Consider the following 23,854-nt stretch of genomic DNA (forward strand, 5'->3'; position numbering starts at 1 on the left):
TTGATCTGCATCTCCCTGATGACTAGTGATGTAGAGCATTTTCTCATGTGCCTTTTCACCATTCAGGAAGTTTCTGTTGATTTCGTTGCTCCATTTTCTGATGGGGTTGGATGTTTTATTCTTGTGTAGATCAGTCAGTGCCTTGTATATCCTTGATATCTACCCTTTATCAGATTGGTATTGGGTGAATATCCTTTCCCATTCTGTATATTGTCTTTGTATTTTGGTCACTGTTTCTTTAGAGGATAGCCACCTCTAATTTTAAGATAATTCCATTTGTTTATCTCTGTTTCCACTTGCCTGGTCAGTGGCTAGTCATTTTTGAAGATACCTGTAAGTTCAACTTTGTAGAGGATTTTGCTGACCTTGTCTTCAATGTACCTTATGGATTCTGCTCTGATGTTGAGGTCTTTAATCCATTTTGATCTGACTTTTGTTCATGGTGTTAGGTAAAGGTTCAGACCCATTTTTTTTTGCATGTAGCTGTCCAGTGTTGCCAGCACCATTTGTTAAAGAGGCTTTCCTTGCTCCACTTCACACTTCTTGTTCCTTTATCAAAGATTAGATGATCATATATTTAAGGGTGTGTGTAAGGATATTCAACCCTGTTCCATTGGTCTACTGCTCTGCCTTTGTTCCAGTACCTTGCTGTTTTAATTATTGATGCTTTATCTTAGAGTTTGAAGTTGGAAAGGTAATGCCACCCATCTTCTTTTTCCCCAGAATTGCTTTAGCTATTAGTGGGGGTTTGTTGTTCCATATGAATTTCAGGAGTTTTTGATCCACTTCTTTGAAGAATGTCATGGGTATTCTTTTAGGGGTTGCATTGAATCTGTATAATGCCTTGGGGAGTATTGCTATTTTGGCAATGTTAGTTCTCCCAATCCATGAGCATGGGATATTTTTCCATTTCCTCGTGTCCTCTTTTATTTCGTGAAGTAACATTTTTTAGTTTTCTTTATAAAGGTCCTTTACCTCCTTAGTTAATCTGGTTCCAAGCTACTTAATTTTCTGAGGCATGATTGTGAACGAGATTGCTTTATTCGTATCACTTTCTTCTCACTCATTGTTTGTGTAAAAGAAAGCCATGGACTTTGGGTATTGATTTTATATCCTGCAACTTTACTATAAAAGTCTATTGTTTCTAGGAGTTTCTTGTTAGAGGCTTTGGGGTTCTCTCGATATAGTATCACATCATCTGTGAATAGTGAGAGCTTGATTCTTCCTTTCCTCTCTTGATGCCCTTAATATCTTTTTCTTGCCTAACCACTCTTGCAAGTACTTCCAGTACTATATTGAACAGAAGTGTTATGAGTGGGCAGCCTTGTCTTGTCCCTGACCTCAGAGGGAAGACTCTTAGTTTTTCCCCCATTGAGGATAATGCTTGTGATAGGCTTGTGGTAGATGGCTTTGACTATATTGAGGAAAGTCCCTTCAATGTTCATTTTGGCAAGAGTTTTCATCATAAATGATGGCTGGATCTAGTTGAATGATTTCTCTGCATCTATTGATATGATCATATGGATTTTATATTTTCTTTTGTTGATATGATGGATTATGTTGATTAGTTTTCTAATGTAAAACCATCCTTGCATCCCCAGGATGAATCCACTTGGTCACGTTGTATGATCTTTTGGATGAGTTATTGGATTCTATTTGCTAATATTTTGTTGAGCACTCATATGTGGAATATAATGTAGCAGAGAGATACGAGCTAGCAATGATGAAACTTCTGGAAGAAATTTCTCTGGACTTAGTTACTAAAATACTAAAATCAGAAATCCAAAACCGCGCAACTGCTACTGTGGCCACACGACCTCATATCTCTTTATTCTCAGCAATGGAAAACAAATTATCAAATGCTTCCTTTCCAGCAGGTCTGACTTTGGGAGGGGGAAACTCCAAACAATAATACTGAGTTTTCTGTTTAAATATTAATGTAATCAAAGTAAACAGAAAGTAAAGTAAAATTTACCAGCACAGGCAGTGTAGGGGGCTGGGGGGCAGGGGGGTGGGGTGAGGTTTATTGTGGTTCTTGGTGGTGGAATATGTGCACTGGTGAAGGGATGGTTGTTTGACCATTGTGTAACTGAGGCTTAAGCCTGAAAGCTTTGTAACTTTCCACATGGTGATTCCATTAAAAAAAAACTAAAAAAAATTTTTTTTGAGGATCTTTGCATCTGTGTTCATCAGAGATATCGGCCTATAATTTTCTTTTTTGTGGTGTCTCTGTTTGCTTTTGGTATTAGGGTGATATGTGCCTCATAGGAACACTCAAGGGAGTGATTCCATTTCCTAAATTTCCTGGAAAAGCTCGAAAATAACAGGAAATAATACTTCTTTGAATGTTTGGAAGAATGTGCAGGTGAATCCATCTGGACCTCGACTTTTGTTTCTGGGAAGACTTTGATTACAGTTCCTTTTTTTTTTTTGCTTTTTGGGTCACACCCGGCCATGCACAGGGGTTACTCCTGGCTGTACACTCAGGAACTACTCCTGGCAGTGCTTAGGGGACCATATGGAATACTGGTAATTGAACCTGCATTGGCCACGTGCAAGGAAACACTCTACCCGCTGTGCCTTTGCTCCATCCCCTGATTACAGTTTCAATTTCCTTGATAGTAATAGGTCTGTTCAGGTAATCCAAATTATTGTCAGTCTTAGGAGATTATAAGAATCCAGGAATTTATTCATTTCTTCTAGATTCTCTTGTTTTGTGGCATAGAGACTTTCAAAGTAGTCTCTGATGATCTTTTGAATTTCTTTGATTTCTGTTGTGATGTCGCCCTTTTCATTTGTGATTCTGTTTATTAGGTTTCTCTCTCTTTCTTTGTGAGTATTGCTAGTGGTTTATCAGATCTTATTTAGTTTCCCAAAGAACCAGCTCTTGGTTTCATTGATCTTTTGGATTGTTTCTTGGGTTTCCATGTTGTTGGTTTCTGCTCTAAGTTTTATTATTTCCTTCCTTCTGGATTGGGCTCCTTTTCTTAGTCCTTTTATAAGGTCTTGAGCTGTGAGGTCAAGTTATTTATGTGGGTCGGCTCATTCTCCCTTCCTGAGGAATGCTTGCAGAGTTATAAATTTTCCCTTTAACACAGTTTTAGCTGAATCACACAGGTTCTGGTAGTGCGTGACTTCATTCTCATTTATTTCCAGGTACCTTTTGAGTTTTTCCTTGATTTCTTCCCTGACTCACTCATTGTTCAACATTGAGTTGTTTAATTTCCAGGTTTTTGATTTAGTTCTCTGCGTCTGTGCATGATTAACTTCTATCATCAGTGCATCATGATCTAAAAGATAGTTGACACAATTTCTATCTTCCTGATTTTATTGAGGTATGCTTTGTGGACAGCAAGTGTTTTAATTTGGAAAATATCCTGTGTGCACTGGAGAAGAATGTGTATTCTTTTTTATGGATATGTAAAGCCCTGTATAGTTCTATTAGCCCTCTCCTATTTCTTCCTTCAAAGTCACTGTTTCCTCGCTGAGTTTTTATCTTATTGATCTATCTAGAGGTGATAAGGCTGTGTTGAAGTTTCCAACTACTATCGTGTTGCTAGCAATGTCATTCATAAAATTTGTTAGCAGTTGTTTTAAGTATTAAGTTAATCTCTCATTGGGTGCGTATATGTTTAGGAGAGTGATTTCTTCCTGCTTTACATATCCCTTAATAAGTAAAAAATGGCCTTTGCTGTCCCTTCTAATCTTTTTCAACCCGAAATCTATGTTGTTGGATACCAGTAAGGTCACCCCATGTTTTTTGAGGGAGTTCTTCACTTTTAGAATTGTTTTTCATTCTTTGACTTTGAGTCTGTGTTTGCTCCAACTGGTCAGATGTCTTTCTTGTAGGCAGCAGAATGTTGGGTTCCGTTTCGGAATCCATTTTGCCACTCTACATCTCTTAATTGGTACATTTAGACCATTGAAATTGAGAGAGATTATTGTCATGGGGTTTTGTGCCATCTTTCTGTAGGGGCTTGTGCATGAAGGGTTTTTTTCTTATTTTAAAGTAACCCCTTTAGTCCTTCTTTTAAATTTTTTCTTGAGTCTATGAAGTTCCTGAGCTGTTGTTTATCCATGAAACAGTGTATTGTTCCTTTGAGTTTGAGTGAGAGTTTTGATGGATAATGTATTCTTGGTGAAATGTTCATTTCAGTGAGGTTTTTTTCACTATATCCACCATTGTCTTCTAGTTTGGAGGGTTTCCTCTGATATGTCTGTTATAAATCTAAGGGGTGCTCCTTTGTATGTGATTTCCTACATTGACCTTGCAGCTTGCAGTATTGTGTTCTTACCCGTGGCATCCATCCTTCTGACTATGATATGTCTTGGAGACTTTTTATTAGGGTCTCTTCTGGCTGGCACCCTTCAAGCTCCTAGGATCTGGACGTCTGCATTCTCCAGTTCTGGAAACCTTTCAGCAATGATTTAACTGTGGCTTTTTCACTGGGATTGCTTCCCTGTCCTTCCAGGATGATTCTAATGTTATTCCTCTTGGAATCATCCCCTAGGTCTCTGATTCACCCTAGAGCTATTTTGAGGTATTTTCCCATTGTTTGCTGTTGCCTGAGAGCTTTCTACAGCTCACCTTTAAGCTCACTGATTCTTTCTTCTTTTGTAGCCATTCTACTGTTAAGGGCAACCACTGAATTTTTTTTTATTTCATTTACCGAATCTTTGATTTGTGATATTTCTGAAACTAGCTTTCCTATTTCTGCTCTCATTTCTTCCTGTATTTTCTTCGCTCACTGTTCCACTGTTTAAGTTCGTTAAACATTCTCAGTATTTCATCTCTGAATTCTTTATTGGAGAGATTGTGTTTGTGGGTATCCCCTGTTGAGGCTTCTGGACTCTTTTATTCATCTTCTCATGGTGGGGATTTACACTGTTTCTTCATGTTTTTGTGTTCATATAGAGGTGGGACCTTCCAGTTCAGTAAATTTATTCCCTTACTGCAAGAAAGAGTTTCGGATGACTTGGTTGATGATGGTCGCCCTTTTTCCCTTCTAGATTATGTCTTCCCTTTCAGGGATTTCTCCGTGATTTACATGACGCCTCTAGTGAAAGTTCAAGGGTGGATTCTTTTATATTGGGTTTATAAAGATTCTTGCGTTCATAGATATTTTGGTAAAATTGGGATTGCCGTGTGTTCACCGTTGTTTTGGTGCAATTGGAATAGGCTACTGGCCTATTGGGCTACTGTGTTTGAGATAATCAGGGAATTCTCCACAGAGTTAAGTAATGGGGATTGAGATGTGAGTCTCCTTTGCTGGGAGAGTGGAAGCCACGTGCACAAACACGAAGTCCACGCCCTCTTTTGGCCCATGGGATGTTGGGACGAGATTGGTACTGGTGGCCAAGGGAGCGCGCAGCTACGGGGGTGGGACATTCTATGAGGGACACCAGCACACCTAGGTAAAGAAGGAGGAAGCGCTGGGGGTTGCTGGTGGTGGCTGGGACTAGATCGGGGCCAGTGGCTGAGGGTGTGCACAGTCACAGGGATCCAATAATAGAATTTAGAAGTCTCAAATGCCACAGAATCTATTCAAATTTCTTCATCACTGACTTGAGATTGTACAGTGAATCGGTTAAGGGAGTGGGGTGGGAGAGTTCAGCTTCTATATACAAAAAAAATGCTGAATTTTTTTTTAAAAAACAGTAATAAATTTGAATAAGGTCAGAGGTTGAATTACATCACTTTATTAAAACCTTCCTTAATGTCTTTGGTACATTGCCACTTTATATAAATCATTTTAAAGCTATTTTCTATCTCTATAGAATGTAATTTTTAACTAACTCTATTGAGGAATAACTGAAAAAAAGTATCTCTAATTTTATTTTTTTCTAATTTTATAATTTGACTTGTTTGAAACCCATGTGTATATATACACATACCTCAATATCATCAGAAAAATGAAAATTAAATGGCTTACAGAAATATTTTGAATCTCCCACCACTACCCCAAAACATGTCAGGAGCAGTGCATTGTGATGTCAAAGGCATACCAACATGCTATTGGCTGGAGCAGTACATTTATCACAAAACAGGGTGGGGCTCCTACTTGCCTAGGTGATGGTATATACAGGGAGATCAGGTGCCCCAAGAAAGATCACTGGGTACCTGCATCAAGTCTAAATCAGACTACATTAATTTAACTAAACTATGGATCCACCAAATATAGGTGAAGAGCAAACATCAACAAAACATCAGTCAAGTACCAGTCAGGACATCTGTATAACTTCCACAGAGCAATTAAATAGCAGAACAAACCAACCACCTGTAACTGTAGGATACCAAATAATGACAAGAAGAGACCAACTCAGTACAAGTCAAGAACATTGCACAAGTGAGAAATACCCAAGGTCCTGTGATATGCTCACCAGTCCAGGTCGGGAACGTGAAAACTCAAACTCATGTGAGAAACTTAAAAATGCAAGTTGGGATTGTGCAAAATCTAGGAACGAATTAATACCCGCAAGTTCAGAAGAAATGAGCTTCAGTAACAACAAAGTCACCACATTTAGGAAGCAACCAAGCTCAAGTGAGGTGCAAATAACTACAATTTGGAAAAAATCAAGCTCAAGTGATGAACATGTTATAGCATCTTCATATCCATCATGTGAAGGGAGTACAATTACAAATACAGAAGAAAGATCTACAAGTTCTCAACATGTATTGACTAGTTCAGAAGAAGCAAGTGTAATTGATGAACAGATATCCTCCTCTACGAGTCAAGAGGAACCTTGGGCAACTGATGGTCCACCATCTCCATTTGCAAAACTTAGGAGAACTGACATAGAAACCATCTACAAGTGCAAATGAGGAAATGAAAGAGAGGTAGTTACTACAACTTTGGAACATCCATAGATAAAAAACATTTCCAAATTGAAGTCAAAGAACAATTCCTACTAATAAAGATGAACCAACCGTAAGTACTCAGTGCAGGATGAAGAGTATGACCCCATTTCAATGTAAGAAAATAGATAGTGCCAAAGTTAGATGACACCACTATGATCCTTGCAATTTGTTCTACCATCTAGGACTCCAAGTATCACCCTTAAGTAAAACTTGCCTCCTGAGACATATGGACTAAGGGAAGAGACTTTCGAAGTTTCCATCTTACCAATACTTCCCTTTCATCACCCAATGTCTTGCTTTGTGTCATCCTGATTGTTTTTATCCTCTTGAAGTTATTTTATCATCTTGTCAAGAAAATTACAGATGTCCTTGTAATCTCATGCACCGAAAAGGACATTTAAGACATTACTGTTACTTTAGCTACTGAAGTTATAATATGAAGGAGTACTATAGAATTTCGACACAGCACGAAATGCACCGTTGCCAGAGAGGTCTGCGTCTATGAACTGTCTCTCCCAAACGGCGTCCTGAAAATGGAGAAGCCAGACCAAACGTCATCCTAGCAGGCTGCAGTCTCTGTTTTAGTGAAAATAAATCAGGATGTGAGAAAGGTACCTTTGCCTCAGTGAGCTCTCTGATGGGGAGGGAGGAGGAGGTGCAGGTGTATCTGGTTGGAGGGTCCTTCAGGATGGGGGTGGCAGCAGACCTGCAGGTCAACATGCGGAGACTGGGCTGGGAAGCTTAAATCCATGCTGACAACAAAACAAACTTGCCTCAGAGGTTTTTCATGAGCTTGGAGGGAAGGACACAAAGGATTCTATGAGGGAGGGAGAGGAAAGAAGGCAGTCTCTGGGCAAGATGATGAAGGATCTGGGGGTGGCAGTGGTGTCAGTATACATTTCTGGAATCCAGGGGAAGAGTTGGAGACATTGTATGAGATGAGGTGGCATTCCTGCCTATGGAAGGCAAAGTCCCTGCAAGGGACTCAGCTCAGCACCCTTGGTTGCTCCCAGCCCCCCTCACACAGGAATTCAGAACCGAATGATTTCCAAAAGCACAGTGCCCAGATAGAGTAAAGAAAGTGACTGGAGCCCTCTAGCCTAATAATAATTAGTTCACCTTTTGATGAACAAACCTGATACAGAGCAGCCTTATGCAGGTAGGTTGGAAGAGCTGGTTTGCCTCCAGAGCACTGAAATGAGAGCAGATAATTTTAAGTCAACAAGAAAATCACAGAAGAATCATCCACTCTTTTGATTCTCATGATAATACTATGACATTTAAAAGCCCTAACTCTCAGTAAATATTTTTTTTTCTAATGTATCTTTTATACAGGGGTGGCGGTTAAGGGGACTCACCATCAAAAATAAATATTCTTTTTTCTGAATGTATTTATTACAGTAGGGGGATAGTAAAGGGGTCTCACCATCAAATATATAGTGTTGCATAAATCATATTTCTTCAGTTGTTTGTTTAGGACCCATTAGATTTGACATACTCACACAATACCTTATCTCTCTTTTTTTAATTTCATTTCTTTTTTATTTTTTTTGTTTTTGGGTCACACCTGATGATGCACAGGAGTTACTCCAGGCTCTGCACTCAGGAACCACCCCTGGCCGTGCTCAGGGGACCATATGGGATGCTGGGAATCGAACCCGGGTCGGTCGCGTGCAAGGCAAACGCCCTACCTGCTGTGCTATCGCTCCAGCCCCAATACCTTATCTCTTATTTTTTTCTGTTAGTATGTTTTTTGGAGGGAAGGTTTAGGTGACACAGTTCTGTGCTCAGGGCCTACTTCTGGTTCTTATCCAAGGGATTGTGCCTGACGAGATTTTGGGGATCATATATGGTTCCAGACAGTTGAACCCTTGTTGCTTCATGCAAAGGCAGTGCTCTGACCCCTGTACAGTTTCTCTAGTCTCCACACTTTCCTTTTTTTTTCTGTCCATTTCCTCCTATCCTGTACATAAAATAATTAATGCAGAATTCACTATTTCAATCCTGGCAATAATTATACCATTTTATGCTGACAAAAGGGGCATTGTCTATCGGAAATTTTAAGGCAAGAACAAAACAGTAAATATCCCTGTTTTCTTCTGCATCATCATGTTTTCATTAGCATTTCTAACCAATGTCAGTGAGAGTCTCTTCTCCTCCATCTTTTCCAAATTGCCTTTGTGTTCCTCATAGATAATTTTTTTTGGTTTTTGGGTCACAGCCAGCTATGATTAGGGGTTACTCCTGGCTCTTCACTCAGGAATCACTCCTAGCAGTGCTCAGGGGACCATATGGGACGCTGGGAATCGAACCTGGGTTGGCCACGTGCAAGGCAAACATCTTATCCGCTCTGCTATCGCTCCAGCCCCCCTCATAGAGAAATTTTAAAGATTCATTTATCGCCATGCAATAAGCTGCACAAAGTATACAATTTAATGAATGTTGATCAGTGAATTCTCGTGTGAAATCACAACAATTAAGCTGTTACGCATGTCAGATTTCCAAAGGACATAGTGTATTTTGTAATCCTGAGGGTGGTGTATGGACCAATGGGTTTTAGAAAATAAACATTCCAGAGTCAGACCTAAACTCCAGATAAATATCTGAGTTTGTCAGAAGATGTTCTGAGCCCCTTGAGATGGTGACCGTGGACTCAACTCAGGTCTGGGAATTATTGCAAAATCATGGTCATTGAGGACAAGGAATACCTTGTGCTGCCAGTTATTGGGAAAGGCCCAGGGTCTTTGTCTCCAAGTTGGAACTCTGATGCACTGTGATAGTTGACAAGTTAACTAGTGATTGTGCATGATTGATGATAAAGAAGGGAATGTGTTTTACTATAGTAGGATAATTGCCTTATTTGTAATACAAATTGGTTTTTTGATTTTGGAAAATATAGAACCATTGATGATTTGGAATAAAGACACTGCATGCTGGATGTGTAGTCATCCATCCCTTCCTGAGCACACTGCATCATCCCAGGTCCTGCGTCCTCTTGAGACATGACATGGGTTTATGCTGACATCAAGAGCCTCACATGCCGGGGGAAAAGGCAGCTCAGATAGATAAGGGAACACGTAGTAGAGGATATTGGGAAGACCCATTTGGGTTGGAAGATGCGAACTAAAAGTAGACTATAGACCAAACATGATGGCCTCTCAATACCTCTATTGCGAACTATGGCACCCAAAAGGAGAGAGAACAAAATGGAATGCCCTGTCGCAGAGGCAGGGTGGGTTATGGGGGATGGGGTGGGGATGGTAAGAGGGATACTGGGATCATTGTTGGAGGTGAATGGGTACTGGTGGAGGGATGGGTAAATGATCACTGTATGAGTGAAATGCAAACACAAAAGTTCATAAGTTTGTAACTGTACATCACAGTGATTCTCTATTAAAAAAATTCACTGTCACTGCCATTCCGTTGCTCATCGATTTGTTCGAGCGGGCACCAGTAACGTCTCTCATTGAGAGACTTATTGTTACTGTTTTTGGCATATCCAATACGTATGGGTAGCTTGCCAGGCTCTGCCGTGCAGGCTCAATACTCTCTGTAGCTTGCCGGGCTCTCCGAGAGGGGTGGAGGAATCGAACTCGGGTCAGCCGCATGAAAAGCGAATGCCCAACCGCTGTGATATCCCTCCAGCCCATTAAAAAATTGAAAAATAAAAAATTTCTTGCCACACAGTGTATACCTAGTGCTATCCACCTTGGATAATGTTGTTCACACTAAGTTCATGGATTCAGCAGCTTATTTTTATTTACTTTTTATTAAATAACCATGTCACCAGAGATACAATTTCAAAGCTTCCATGATTGAGTTCAATCATACAATATTCAACCATTCATTCCTCCACCACTGTAGGTTTCCCAATTCCAATATCCAATATCCCCCATATCCCTGTTCCCATCCCTCCCCAGCCTACCTCTATGGCAGGCACATATCTTCTCTCTCTCCGCACTCTCTCTCTACTTTGGGGCATTGTCCTTTGCAATACATATACTAAGCATCCATCATGTTTGGTTATTTGCCCATGTTCAGCACACATCTCCTATCCGGAGCAATCATTACTTTCATAATGGTCCCTTTTCGGTCCCAGCTACCCTCTCCTCCAGCTCTTGAGGCATGCCTCCATCCATGAAGAATTTCTCCACTTCCTTGTTTCTACTGGCCTTTGGTGTTATCTCTTATTATGTGTGTAGAGAGATAGATAGATATATCTAGAGAAGTACCTGCTATAGAGGCAGGCAGGGAGTAGGGGGTAGTGAGTGGGGGCTGATGGGAGTGAACCTAAAGGACACTGGTGCTGGGAAATGTAGACTGGTGGAGGGATGAGTGTTGGAATACTGTATGACTGAAATCCAACCATGAACAGCTACAGCTTTGTAAGGGTCTAACTGATTCCAACAAAAAAGTTCTAAAAAAATTAAAAATAAATAATTTCAAAAATAATAAAAGTACATTTTTATTGAGCTAGAGCAATGGCACAGCAGGTAGGACATTTGCCTTGCACATGGCCGACCTGAGTCAGATTTTTCTGTCCCTCTCGGAGAGCCCGGCAAGCTACTGGGAATATCTCGCCCACACGACAGATCCTGGCAAGCTACCCGTGGTACATTCGATATGCCACAAACAGTAAGAAAAAGTCTCACATGGAGATGTTACTGGTGTCCACTTGAGCAAATTGATGAGCAATGGGATGACAGTGATACAGTGATTATCTTTTTTTAGATCCCACAAATGAGTGCAGTCATTCTATGTCTGTCCTTCTCCTACTGAATTTCACTTAGCATGACATTCTCGATTTCCATCCATTTATAAGTGCATTTCATGGCTTCAGTTTTTTCAACAGCTATATAGTAATCCATTATGTAGATGTACCATAGATTCTTTAAACAGTCATTTTTTCCCTCAGGCACTCAGGTAGTGTCCAGATTCTGGCTATTGTGAATAGTGCTGCAAAAAACATACAAGTACAGATGTTGGACTGGAGCAGGTAGGGCATTTGCCTTGCACACGGCCAACCTGGGTTCAATTACTCCGTCCCTCTTGAAGAGCCTGGCAAGCTACCAAGAGTATCCTACCTGCACGACAGAGCCTGGCAAGCTACCTGTGGCATATTTGAGATGCCAAAAACAGTAACAAGTCTCACAATGGAGACATTACTGGTACTCACTTGAGCAAATCGATGAACAATGGGACAACAGTGCTACAGTGCTACAGATATTAGTTCTGCTGTGCAATTTGGCAAACCAGGGATATATTCCTTGAAGTCCGATTACTGGGTCATATGGAAGTTCAACTTCTAGCCTTTTGAGGATTGCCCATGTTGTTTTCCAAAAAGTCTGGACAAGTCAGTATTCCTACCAATAGTGAATGACTGTCCCTTTCTCCCTGCATTCACATCAGCACTAGTTGTTCTTATTTTTTATGATGTGTGCCACTGTCTGTGGTATAAGGTGATATCTCTCTGTGGTTTTGATTTGCATCTCCCTGATGATTAGTAATTTAGAGCGTTTTTTCATATGACTTTGGCCACTTAAATTTCTTATTTAAGAAAGTTTCTGTTCATTTATTCCCCTTTTTGATGGAATTTGGCATGTTCATTCTTATAAAGTTCTACCATTGCCTTATACATCTTGGATATTAACCCTTTTCCAGATGGGTATTGGGTAAATATTTTCTTCCATGCTTTTGGGCTGTCTCTTTATCTTGATCACCATTTCTTTTGAGGTGCAGAAGCTTCTTAGCTGCAGGTAGTACCATATGTTTATCTTTGCTATCACTTGCTTGGTCAATATGGTTTAATTTTGCAAGATACCTTTAGTTTCAATGTAATGAAGTGTTCTCTCTATGGTTTCCTCCATGGACCCCATGTATTCAATCTGATATTGAGGTTTTTAATCAATTTTTATGTCTTTTGTATCTGATATTAGATGGAGGTGTCAGTTGATATTTTTGGTTTTAGCTATCCACATATCACAGCACTACTTGTTGAACAGGCTTTCCTTACTCCATTTCACATTACTTGTTCCTTTTTGATGACTAATTGACCATTTTATTGAGGTCTGCGTCAAGATATTCAACTCTATCCCTTTGGTTTCCAGGTTGGTCTTTATTCCAATACCATGCAGTTTTTATTACTACTGCTCTGTAGTTCATTTGAAATTTGGCAAGATGATACATCTTATCTTCATTTCCCAAGAATTGCTTTAACTATTTGTGGGGATTTATGGTTTCACATGAATTTCAGTAATTTTTTGTCTTCTTATTTGAAAAATGCCATGTGTATAGGGATTACAATGAATCTGCCCAGTTCTTTGGGGAGTATTGCCATTTTGACAGTGATAAACCTTCTGATATCTGAGCAGGAGATACGACTTTATTTACTTGTGTCCTGTTTTATTTCCTGAATTAGTGTTTTGTCGTTTTTTGTACAGGTCCTTCACCTCCTCAGTAAAATGGATTCCGAGGTACTTGGATTTCTGAAGTACAATTGTGAACGGAATTGTTTTTCTAATATTTTTTCTTCTATTTTGTAGCTACATGTTTAATATTGAATTTAATTAAGAATTAATTTTGGGGGTTTCCCAATAAGGGCTTCTGAGGCCTATGGGTCTCTATTGGTAATTCTTGACAAACAGGGCATTTGGTTCAATGTGAGCGAACAAGGTGATGCTGCCAGGCACTGCTGTGCCAAGGACCATCTACCATCTATGCAGAAGCATGTTGTTGTTGGTCCTCATTAATACCAGCACTTGGGAGACTTGTGAGTGATTACAGCAGATAAGGTATAGCCTTGGACTGCTGGTCGCATGCGAGCCTATTGAATGCAAATCACAGGACCTCTTTTGGAAACCTCTGAAGTTCTTTCTGACTTATTTTCTATATTTTAAGCTTTTTAATTTTTTGATTAAATAACTGTAATTTATAAAGTTACTGATATTTGCGACTTAGGGATATAATATTTCAAAAACAGTGCTAATCTTTTTAGTAGACCTTCCCCGTCATATAGTTCTATGGTCCTAGTCTATATATTTTTAAATGTTTACAGGTCTGCCTACATTGCAATACATCCCATTAAGTTCAAAATAACATATTTTACTCCTGTGGAAGCTGACTAAAATCATGGGTATAGTCATATTAACTCCCATATCAAGTGGTCAGTTGGTCAAATGTTTTTGTTCTTTTCAACTTTTATTTTACTTGGAAATGGCCCTGTATTCCACTAGTGTAATTATTTCCCCCTTCCTTTAAAAATGTGGTATTACAAAGTTGTTCATGATACATTTGTTACATTTATTGAGTACTGTGACACAAATCTCACCACCAGAATGACTGTCCTTTCACCTTTGTCCCTATTTTCCCAACCACTTCCCAAGTCTATTTCCTTATGAGGCACAAAAATAACTTGTTTTATATTGCTTTTTCACAACTAAATGGCTAATGGAATTATAAAAAAATCACTGCCATTGCATCACTGTCATCCCGTTGCTCGTTGATTTGCTCGAGTGGGCAACAGTAACGTCTCCATTGTGAGAATTGTTGTTACTGTAGCTTGCCAGGCTCTGCCATGCTGACGAGATACTCTCGGTAGCTTGCTAGGCACTCGGAAAGGGGAGGAGAAATTGAACCCGGGTCGGCCTCGTGCAAGGTAAACACCCTATCCACTGTGCTATCGCTCCAGCTCACTTTAAATTTTTAGATTTTTTAAAATTTTTTTACCTTTTATTAGTGAATCACCATGGGGTACAGTTACAGACTTACAAACTTGTGTTTCAGTCATACAATGATAGAGTACCCATCCCTCTATCAGTGCCCATTATCTACCACAAATGATACCAATATCCCTCCCACCACACCACCCCACCGCTGTGGCAGGGCATTCACTTTTGTTCTCTCGTTCCTTTTGGGTGTTGTAGTTTGCACTAGAGGCATTGAGTAGCCATTGTGCTCAATCTAGAGTCTATATTTGGCTCGCATCTCCCAACCACAGCTGATCCTCCAAATACTCTTTACTTGCTGTTCTCTTCTCTATCTGAGTTGCCTTTTCCCACAACATTTTAGGCTGACTTGCAAGCCATGAAGTAAACCTCCTGGCCCTTATCTCTACTATTCTTGGGTGTTATTCTCCCATTCTGTCACTTTATATTCCACAGATGAGTGCAATCTTTTTACGTCTCTCCCTTTCTTTCATGGTACTTGCCATGTGGATCCATTTGATCCATTTATATTCAAATTTCATGACTTCATTTTTCCTAACAGTTGCATAGTATTCCATTTTGTAGATGTACCAAATTTTCTGTAACCAGTCATCTGTTCTTGGACACTCGGGTTTTTTTTTCCAGATTTTGGCTATTATAAACAGTGCAGCAATGAACATACATGTGCAAATGTCATTTCTACTATACTCTTTTGCCTCTCCAGGATACATTCCAAAAAGTGGTAAAGCTGTGTCAAATGGGAGTTCAATTTCGAATTTTTTGAAAGTCGTCCATATTGTTTTTCAAAAGGGCTGAACTAGTCAGCATTCTACCCTGCTGAAGTAAAGATTCTACAACACTGTGAAAAGGACATGAAAGACCCCCACTGATTTCTCATCCTCTCACTGTGCCCTCAATCTCAGAAGCATAATCTAAATCTGTAAGGGATCGGGGCCAGAGCGATAGCACAGCGGGTAGGGCGTTTGCCTTCACACAGCTGACCCGGGTTCGTCCCCGGCATCCCATATGGTCCCCCAAGCACTGCCAGGAGTAATTCCTGAGTGCAAAGCCAGGAGTAACCCCTGAGCATTGCTGGGTGTGACCCAAAAAGCAAAAAAAAATCTGTAAGGGATCTGCCCAGAAAACTACATTTTCTGATCTTACTTTACATGTCAAGGACCTATAATTCTCTCCCAAATATCCTCAGTCTATCCCCTAAGCCTGGCTAGATTTTCCTCTAGAACGGTGAGCCCAATTGTGGAAAAATCACTAATAAAAAGACAATTTTCCCCATTCTGTTGACTATCTTTGTATTTTGGTCACTGTTTGTGTAGATGTGGGGAGAAAGGGACTCTCCTTCACTCCAGCTCACTTTAATAAATTTTATTTTCTTTAAAGGTGGTTAAATCCTTGTCTGAAGGTTTACTAAAACTGTTCTTTGTTAGTTGAGCCTTCTGTGATAATGTTGTGTTTATTGAACTTATGTGCCTCTATGTTACTTCCCCATCTAATTTGGTATATACTCCTATTGGGTTGTTAATATTGTAGCATCTTCACACTCCAGAAATGCCAGAATATGTAACTGCCATGAGTTTGCATACCCACAAATGTGGGATTGAGTGTGGATGGCAGAGCTTCCTAAAATACAAGGGGGGGGAAGAGTGGCTACACACCCCACTCTGAGAAGATGCTAGATTTCTCAGCCTGAGACAAGTGTACCCTCAATTTTGAGCCATTTAGGATCTCTACAGAGCGTAGTCCTGAGAAAGTAGAGTTTGGTGGTTGGCACAGCGGAAGCTGTGGGGTGTTACACATTTTCATTATTACTTTTTATATTATGAGTAGCTTAGAATGTTATGAATATTTTCATTTGGCTTTTATTGTGCTTAACAATAATACTTTTAAGTCTTTTAATTTTAAGTGTCATGACCCAACCCAAGACCTCATACATGCAAGGCAAGGACTCTATTGCCGAGCCATCTTCCAAAAGCCTGTCATTTCTATCTTCTTAATTTATCTTCACCGATCTGGAGGTTCTAAGATATGAATACCTTTTTAATAAAATTAGTCATTAGTCTAAGACAAGTGTTTCAAGTTTGCTTTCTGTTGGGGTCCTGGACAGTCGACCCTGGCACACTGGACTATGATCTCCTGAAGCCGCCGAACTTACTCCCTATAGGAGAGGGAGTGGGTAGGAGAGAAGCCTCTTCCCTGGCCCTCCGTGCACCGTGGACTCCTGCCGCCTCAGAGAAAGAACCATGCAGAGGGGGAAAGCTGGTGGTCAATCAGCAATTCGTTTATTGACTCTCACACAGGGGTTTTTATACATACATTCAGGGGGCATTTCACATGTATAGCGCCTTTCACCTCGCAGGGTTCAGTACAGATGTCAGTTAATGATTTACATATCCCGCTCTTAGGACCAGACTGGGTGTATCAGCATGGGTAGATCATAACTGCCATGTCCCTCATCCTCAACCAGAGTGCCTACGTGTGTGGAGTGCTGGAGCAAGGCCCTGGGCCCCTATAATGAGGGCAGACTCTTGCTTCTCAGGCTGGCTGCCGAGACCCCAACAGCTTTCAGCATCTTAATAAACTGGATTTTATTGGTAATCAATAAAAACTATTTTATGCTAGCCAGTTCTGAGAATTGTGACTCTCAAACACTTTAAAAGATTATATAAAACCATCCATCATGCTATGTTAATTGAGATAATTTATAAAAAATATTGTGTTAACAGGAGCATACATACTTGTGGATGGCATTATCTGTAAATAGTTTTGTTTCAATATTCAGCATAGTTTAGATAAGAATCAAGTAATTATCCTTTGCAATGGATTAAGTTAACAAATATTGTTTCTCTATTATTATTAAAATATTCTGATTTGCTTTCAAAAAATGATTCATATTTTCTTCTCTGACAGTTGTGCAAGCTAAAAATTAATTAAAATAAAGACAAAATTATTTTATTGTTGTTGAGGCAGAGTAAGGTTTTTCCCATTACTTATTTTTTTAAATGAATCACAATGACTTGCACATTTACCAAGATTATCATCATGGGATTTTAGCCATATAATGTTCCAACACTTGTCCCTTCAAGAGTGTAATTTTTCCACCATCAATGTGCCCAGTTTCCTCCATGCCCCCACCGCCGGTCCCACTGCATGATACTCTGTCAGGCAGTTTTTTGCTCTCTTTTTATAAAATTTAATTTTATTTATTTAATTATTATTTATTTTTTTATTGAATCACCATGTGGAAAGTTAAAAAGCTTTCAGGCTTAAGTCTCAGTTACACAATGCTCAAACACCCATCCCTTCACCAGTGCACATATTCTACCACCAAGAACCACAGTAAACCTCCCTGCTAACCCCCACCCCCCAGCTCCCCACCCCGCCTGTATAGCTGATAAATTTCACTTTACTTTCTCGTTACTTTGATTACTTTCAATATTTCAACAAAAAACTCACTATAATTGTTTGGAGTTTCCCCCCGCAAAGTCAGACCTGCCGGAAAGGAAGCATTTGATAATTTGTTTTCCATTGCTGAGAATGAAGAGATATGAGTTCGTGTGGCCACAACAGCTGCTGCGAGGTTTTGGATTTCTGTATTTTGGTATTTTAGAAACTAAGAACAGAGAAATTTTATCCACAAGTTGCATCATTGCTAGCTCTTACCTCTATGCTACATTATATTCCACATATGAGTGCAATCTTTCTATGTCTGTCTCTTTTTTCTGACTCATTTTACTCAACATGATACTTTCCATGTTGATCCACTTATATGCAAATTTCATGGCTTCATCTTTTCTAACAGCTGCATAGTATTCCATTGTGTAGATGTACCAAGGTTTCTCTAACACAGTCATCTGTTTTTGGGCACTCCAGTTTTTTCCAGGTTGTGGCGATTGTAAACAGTGCTGCAATGAACATAGAAATAAAAATATCATTTCTACTTTACCTTTTTGCCTCTCTGGGATATATTCCCAGGAGTGGTGTTGCTGGGTCACATGGGAGCTCAATTTCTAATTTTTTGATAATTGTCCATATTGTTTTACAAAAGGGTTGAATAATTCGGCATTCCCACCAGCAGTGTAGAAGAGTCCCTTTCTCCCCACATCCACGCCAACATCAGTTGCTTTTGATTTTTGGATGTGGGCCAGTATCTGTGGTGTGAGATGGTATCTCATTATTGTTTTGATCTGCATCTCCCTGATGATTAGTGATGTCAAGCATTTTCTCATGTGCCTCTCAGCCATTTGGATTTTTTCTTTGGGGAAGTTTCTGTTCCTTTCATCACCTCATTTTTTGATCAGCAGTTTTCTTCTTGTGGAGTTCAACCAGTGCCTTGTATATCCTTGAAATCAACCCCTTATCAGATGGGTATTGGGTAAATATACTTTCCCATTCTGTAGGCTATCTTTGAACTTTGGTCACTGTATCATTTGAGTTTCAGAATCTTCTTAGTTTAAGGTAGTCCCAGTTCTTTATCTCTGTTTTCACTTGTTTGACCAGTGCTGTGTCAGCTTTGAAGATAACGTTGGCTACAATGTCCTAGAAGGTTTTGCCGACCTTGTCTTCAATGTATCTTAGGGATTCTGGTCTGATGTTGAGGTCTTTAATCCATTTTGATCTGACTTTTGTACATGGTGATAGGTGGAGATCTGAGTCCATTTTTTGCATATAGCTGTCCAGTTTTTTCAGCAAAATTTGTTAAACATGATTTCCTTCCTCCACTTGACATTTCTTGCTCCCTTATTAAAGATTAGATGATCATATATTTGGGGTGGTGTGTCAGAATATTCAACCCTGTTCCATTGTTCTGCAGCTCTGCCTTTGTTCCAGTACCATGCTGTTTAATTAATACCATTTTGCAGTAGAGTTTGAAGTTGGGGAGGTTGATTCCTCCCATTTGCTTTTGCTCAAGAATTGATTTAGCTATTCGTGGGGGGGTTATTGTTCCATATGAATTTCAGGAGTGCTTTTTCCATTTCTTTGAAGAACGTCAATGGTATTTTTATAGGGATTGCATTGAATTTGTACAATGCTTTGGGGAGTATTGCCATTTTGATAATATTAATTCTTCCAATCCATGAGAAGGGGATATCTTTCCATTTCCTCATGTCCTCTTTTATTTCCTGAAGTAGCGTTTTATAGTTTTCATTATAGAAGTCCTTTACCTCCTTAGTTAAGTTGATTACAAGGTATTTGATCGTTTGAGGCACAATTGTCACCTGGATTGCTTTTATGATATCGCTTTCTTCTCTCTCATTATTTGCGTATAGGAAAGCCATGGACTTTTGGGTGTTAATTTCATAGCCTGCAACTTTACTATACAAGTCTATTATTTCTAAGAGTTTCTTGATAGAGGTCTTAGGGCTTTCTAAGTATAGTATCATATAGTCTGCAAATAGTGATAGTTTGATTTCTTCCTTTCCTACCTGAATGCCCTTAATACCTTTTTCTTGCCTGACCGCTATTGCAAGTACTTCCAGTACTATATTGAACAGAAGAGGAGAGAGTGGGCTCCTTGTCTCATCCCTGAACTAAGAGGGAAGGCTCTTAGTTTTTCCCCATTGAAGATAATGCTTGTTGTAGGCTTGTGGTAGGTGGCTTCGACTATCTTGAGGAAAGTTCCTCCAAAATCTTTTTTGGTGAGGGTTTTTATCATGAACGGATGTTGGATCTTGTCAAATGCTTTCTCTACATCTATTGATATGATCATATGGTTTTTATCTTTACTTTTCTTGATATGATGGAGTATGTTGATTGATTTCTGAATGTTAAATCATCCTTGCATCCCCAGGATGAATCCCACTTGGTCGTGGTGTATGATCTTTTTGATGAGATGTTGAATTCTGTTTGCTAATATTTTGTTGAGATACTTTGCATCCATGTTCATCAGGGATATTTGCCTGTAGTTTTCCTTTTTGTGGTTTCTTTGTTTGCTTTTGGTATTAAAGAGTTATGAGCCTCGTAGAAACTGTTTGGGAGGGTTTATGTTTTTTCAATTTCCTGGTTAAGCTTGAGAAAAACTGGCAACAGGTCCTGTTTAATTGTTTGGAAGAATTCGCCAGTGAATCCATCTGGATCTGGGCTTTTGTTTTTGGGAAGACTTTTGATTACAGTTTCAATTTCCTTGATATTAATAGGACTGCTCAGGTATTCCTTGTCTTCTTGATTCAGCCATAGGAGATTGTAGGAATCCAAGAATTTATTCATTTCTTCTAGGTTCTCTTGTTTCGTGTCATACAGCTTTTCAAAGTAGTCTCTGATTATCATTTGATGTAAAAAACTAAAGCTCGCCAAGGGGCGAGTGCACTCGCGGGCTCTCTAGGTGGCTCTGTCTCACCGCCCGCGTTTGGTGCCCTGGAACCGCTGTGTATGGGCTGGATCGGGATGGCTGGTGGTCAAGGACAGGAGAAGGAAGAAAGAGGACCAAGCTAGTTGCTGATTAGTTACCGTTTATTCAATCTTCCATCTTTCTCATCTCCCACACTCCCTGCTCCGGCCTCTCTCTGGATCTACTGCCACTTCTTTCTGGCTTCTCTGTCTCCTCCTCCTTCTCTCTCCCACCTTGCCTTCTAGGCTACACCCAGCCAGGTAGCAAAATCAACATAAGAAAGCCCTTCCTGAGGGCAGGGCATTCCAAAGCCCTTCCTCACTCTTAAGGTTTTTTCTTTTCCTTAGTCCAGGAACTTATTACCATCTTAATACTAGTTATTTTTGTATGGACATAGCAAGAGATACATTGAGGTTTGCAAGGCAGCTCTCCTGGCAACATCTTGCCACAGGTTCAGACCACAGCACTCAGGCCAGATTAATCATTCCTCACCCTAGCAGGGTCCAAATCTAGTTATCACTGTTTGGATCATGACAGCATTTGTCCATAATCAAGCTCTTAACTTATAGTTAAGCATTAGGTCCTTTGGCCAGGCCCATCTCGATGCCAGGGTAGCACACAACTCACCACTTGCCCTGGGTCCTTCTTGTCCCACGTCGGGACCCTGCTTTGGGGGTGCTAGGAAGTAAGGGCAGCTGAGGCTTACTTAGGTCAAGAGAACAGACGCCCTGGAGGAAAATATCATGTAGAGTCAAATGACTCCCAGGTTACAAAAGCATAACATTTGTTAAGTCTTCCTGTGTCCATACAAAAAGGACTTGCTCTGAATAAACTATGCAAAGGACTCAAGGAGAAGAGAAAAACATTATTTACAAGTCAACAAAACACTAAGAAAGAAGCTACAAATAAACAAAGAGGAATGGGAGCACTGTAACGGGAGTAACCCAATATACCTAAAATACCTGAATCTATGTTATCCTACAATTTGAATTTCTTTGGTTTCTGTTGTGATGTCCACCTTCATTTCTGATTCTGTTTATAAAGGTTCTCTCTCTCTCTTTCATTGTGAGTCTTGCTATGGTTTATCAATCTTGTTTACTTTCTCAAAGAACCAGCTCTTGGTTTCATTGATCTTTAGGATTGTCTTCTGGTTTTCCATGCCATTGATTTCTGCCCTAAATTATATTATCTCTTTTCTTCTGCCTGCTTTGGGCTCCTTTTGTTGGTCCTTTTATAAAATCTTAAGCTGTGAAGTCATGTTATTTATGTGGTCCCTTCTTCCTTACTGAGTAATGCTTGCAGAGCTATAAGTTTTCCCCTTAACACGGCTTTAGCTGCATCCCACAGGTTCTGGTAGCTCGTGTGTCATTCACGTTTGTTTCCAGGTACCTTTCGATTTATTCCTTGATTTCCTTCCTGACCCACTCATTGTTAAACATCAAGTTGTTTAATTTACAGGTGTTTGATTTGGTTTTCTGCATCTGTGTGTGATTAACTTCTATCTTCAGTACATCATGGTCTGAAAAGATAGTTGATAGAATGTCTTATATTCCTGATTCTGTTGAGGTATGTTGTGTGGCCCAGCACATGGTCAATTCTGGAAAATGTTCCATGTGCACTGGAAAAGAATGTCTATTCCCTTTTTGGGGATATAAAGCCCTGTATAGATCAATTAGCCCTATCTCTTCTATTTCTTCCTTCAAAGCCAATATTTCCCTGGTGGGTTTTAATCTTTTTGACCTATCCAGGGGTGATAGGGCAGTGTTGAAATCTCCAATTACTATTGTGTTGCTCGAGATGTCCTTCTTAAGGTCTGTTAGCAATTGTTGTAGGAATTTGGCTGGTCCCTCATTGGGAACGTACACGTTTAGAAGTGTGATTTCTTCCTGCTGTACATATATTTTGATTAATAAAAAATGACCTTCCCTATCCTTTCTAATCTTTTTCAACCTGAAATCTATATTGTCAGATACTACTAAGGCCAGCACAGCTTTTTTGAGAGAGTTGTTTGCTTGCAGGATTGTTTTCCATCCTTTGACTTTGAGTCTGTGTTTGTTCTGGTTATTCAGATGTGTTTCTTGCAGGCACCAAAATGTTGGGTTCAGTTTCTGAATCCATTTTGCCACTCTGTGTGTCTTAATTTGTGAATTTAGACCATTGACATCAAGAGAGATTATTGCTATGGGATTTTGCGCCATCTTTCTGTGAGGGTTTGTTGTGCTTGTAGGGGTTCTTCTTGTCTTATAATAGCCCCTTTAGTCCTTCTTTTAGGTATGGTTTTGAGTCTATGAAGTTCCTGAGCTGTTGTTTATCCCCAAAATAGTGTATCATTCCTTCGAGTTTGAATGAGAGTTTAGCTGGATAAAGTATTCTTGGTGAAGCATTCATTTCATTGAGTTTTTTCACTATATTCCACCAGTGACTTCGGGTTTGCAGGGTTTCCTCTGATAGGTCTGCTGTGAATATAAGGGTGCTCCTTTGTATGCGATTTCCTTCTTCGACCTTGCTGCTTGCATATTGTGTCTCCATCCATGATGTCCATCATTTTAACTATGATATGTCTTGGGGTTTTTCTGTTAGGATCTCTTTTAGCTGGCACCCTCCAGGCACCTTGTATCTGGATACCTGCATTCTCCAGCTCTGGGAACTTTTCAGCAATGATTTGTTTGACTGTGTCTTTTTTGTTGGGGTTGGTTCCCTGTCCTTCTGGTACACCAATGATTCTAATGTTGTTCTTCTTGTAATCATCTCCTAGGACTCTGAGTCGCCCTAGAGCTATTTTGAGGTCTCTTCCCATTGTTTGTTGTTGCCTGTAGGCTTCTTGCGGCTAATCTTCAAGCACAGTGATTCTATCTTCCGCTGCAGTCATTCTATTATTGAGGGCAGCCACGGAGTTTTTGATTTTATCAACCGAATCCTTCATTTTTTGGTAGGTTTTTTATTTCCGCT

Source organism: Sorex araneus, chromosome X, assembly GCF_027595985.1.
Source record: "Sorex araneus isolate mSorAra2 chromosome X, mSorAra2.pri, whole genome shotgun sequence".
Lineage (NCBI taxonomy): Eukaryota > Metazoa > Chordata > Mammalia > Eulipotyphla > Soricidae > Sorex > Sorex araneus.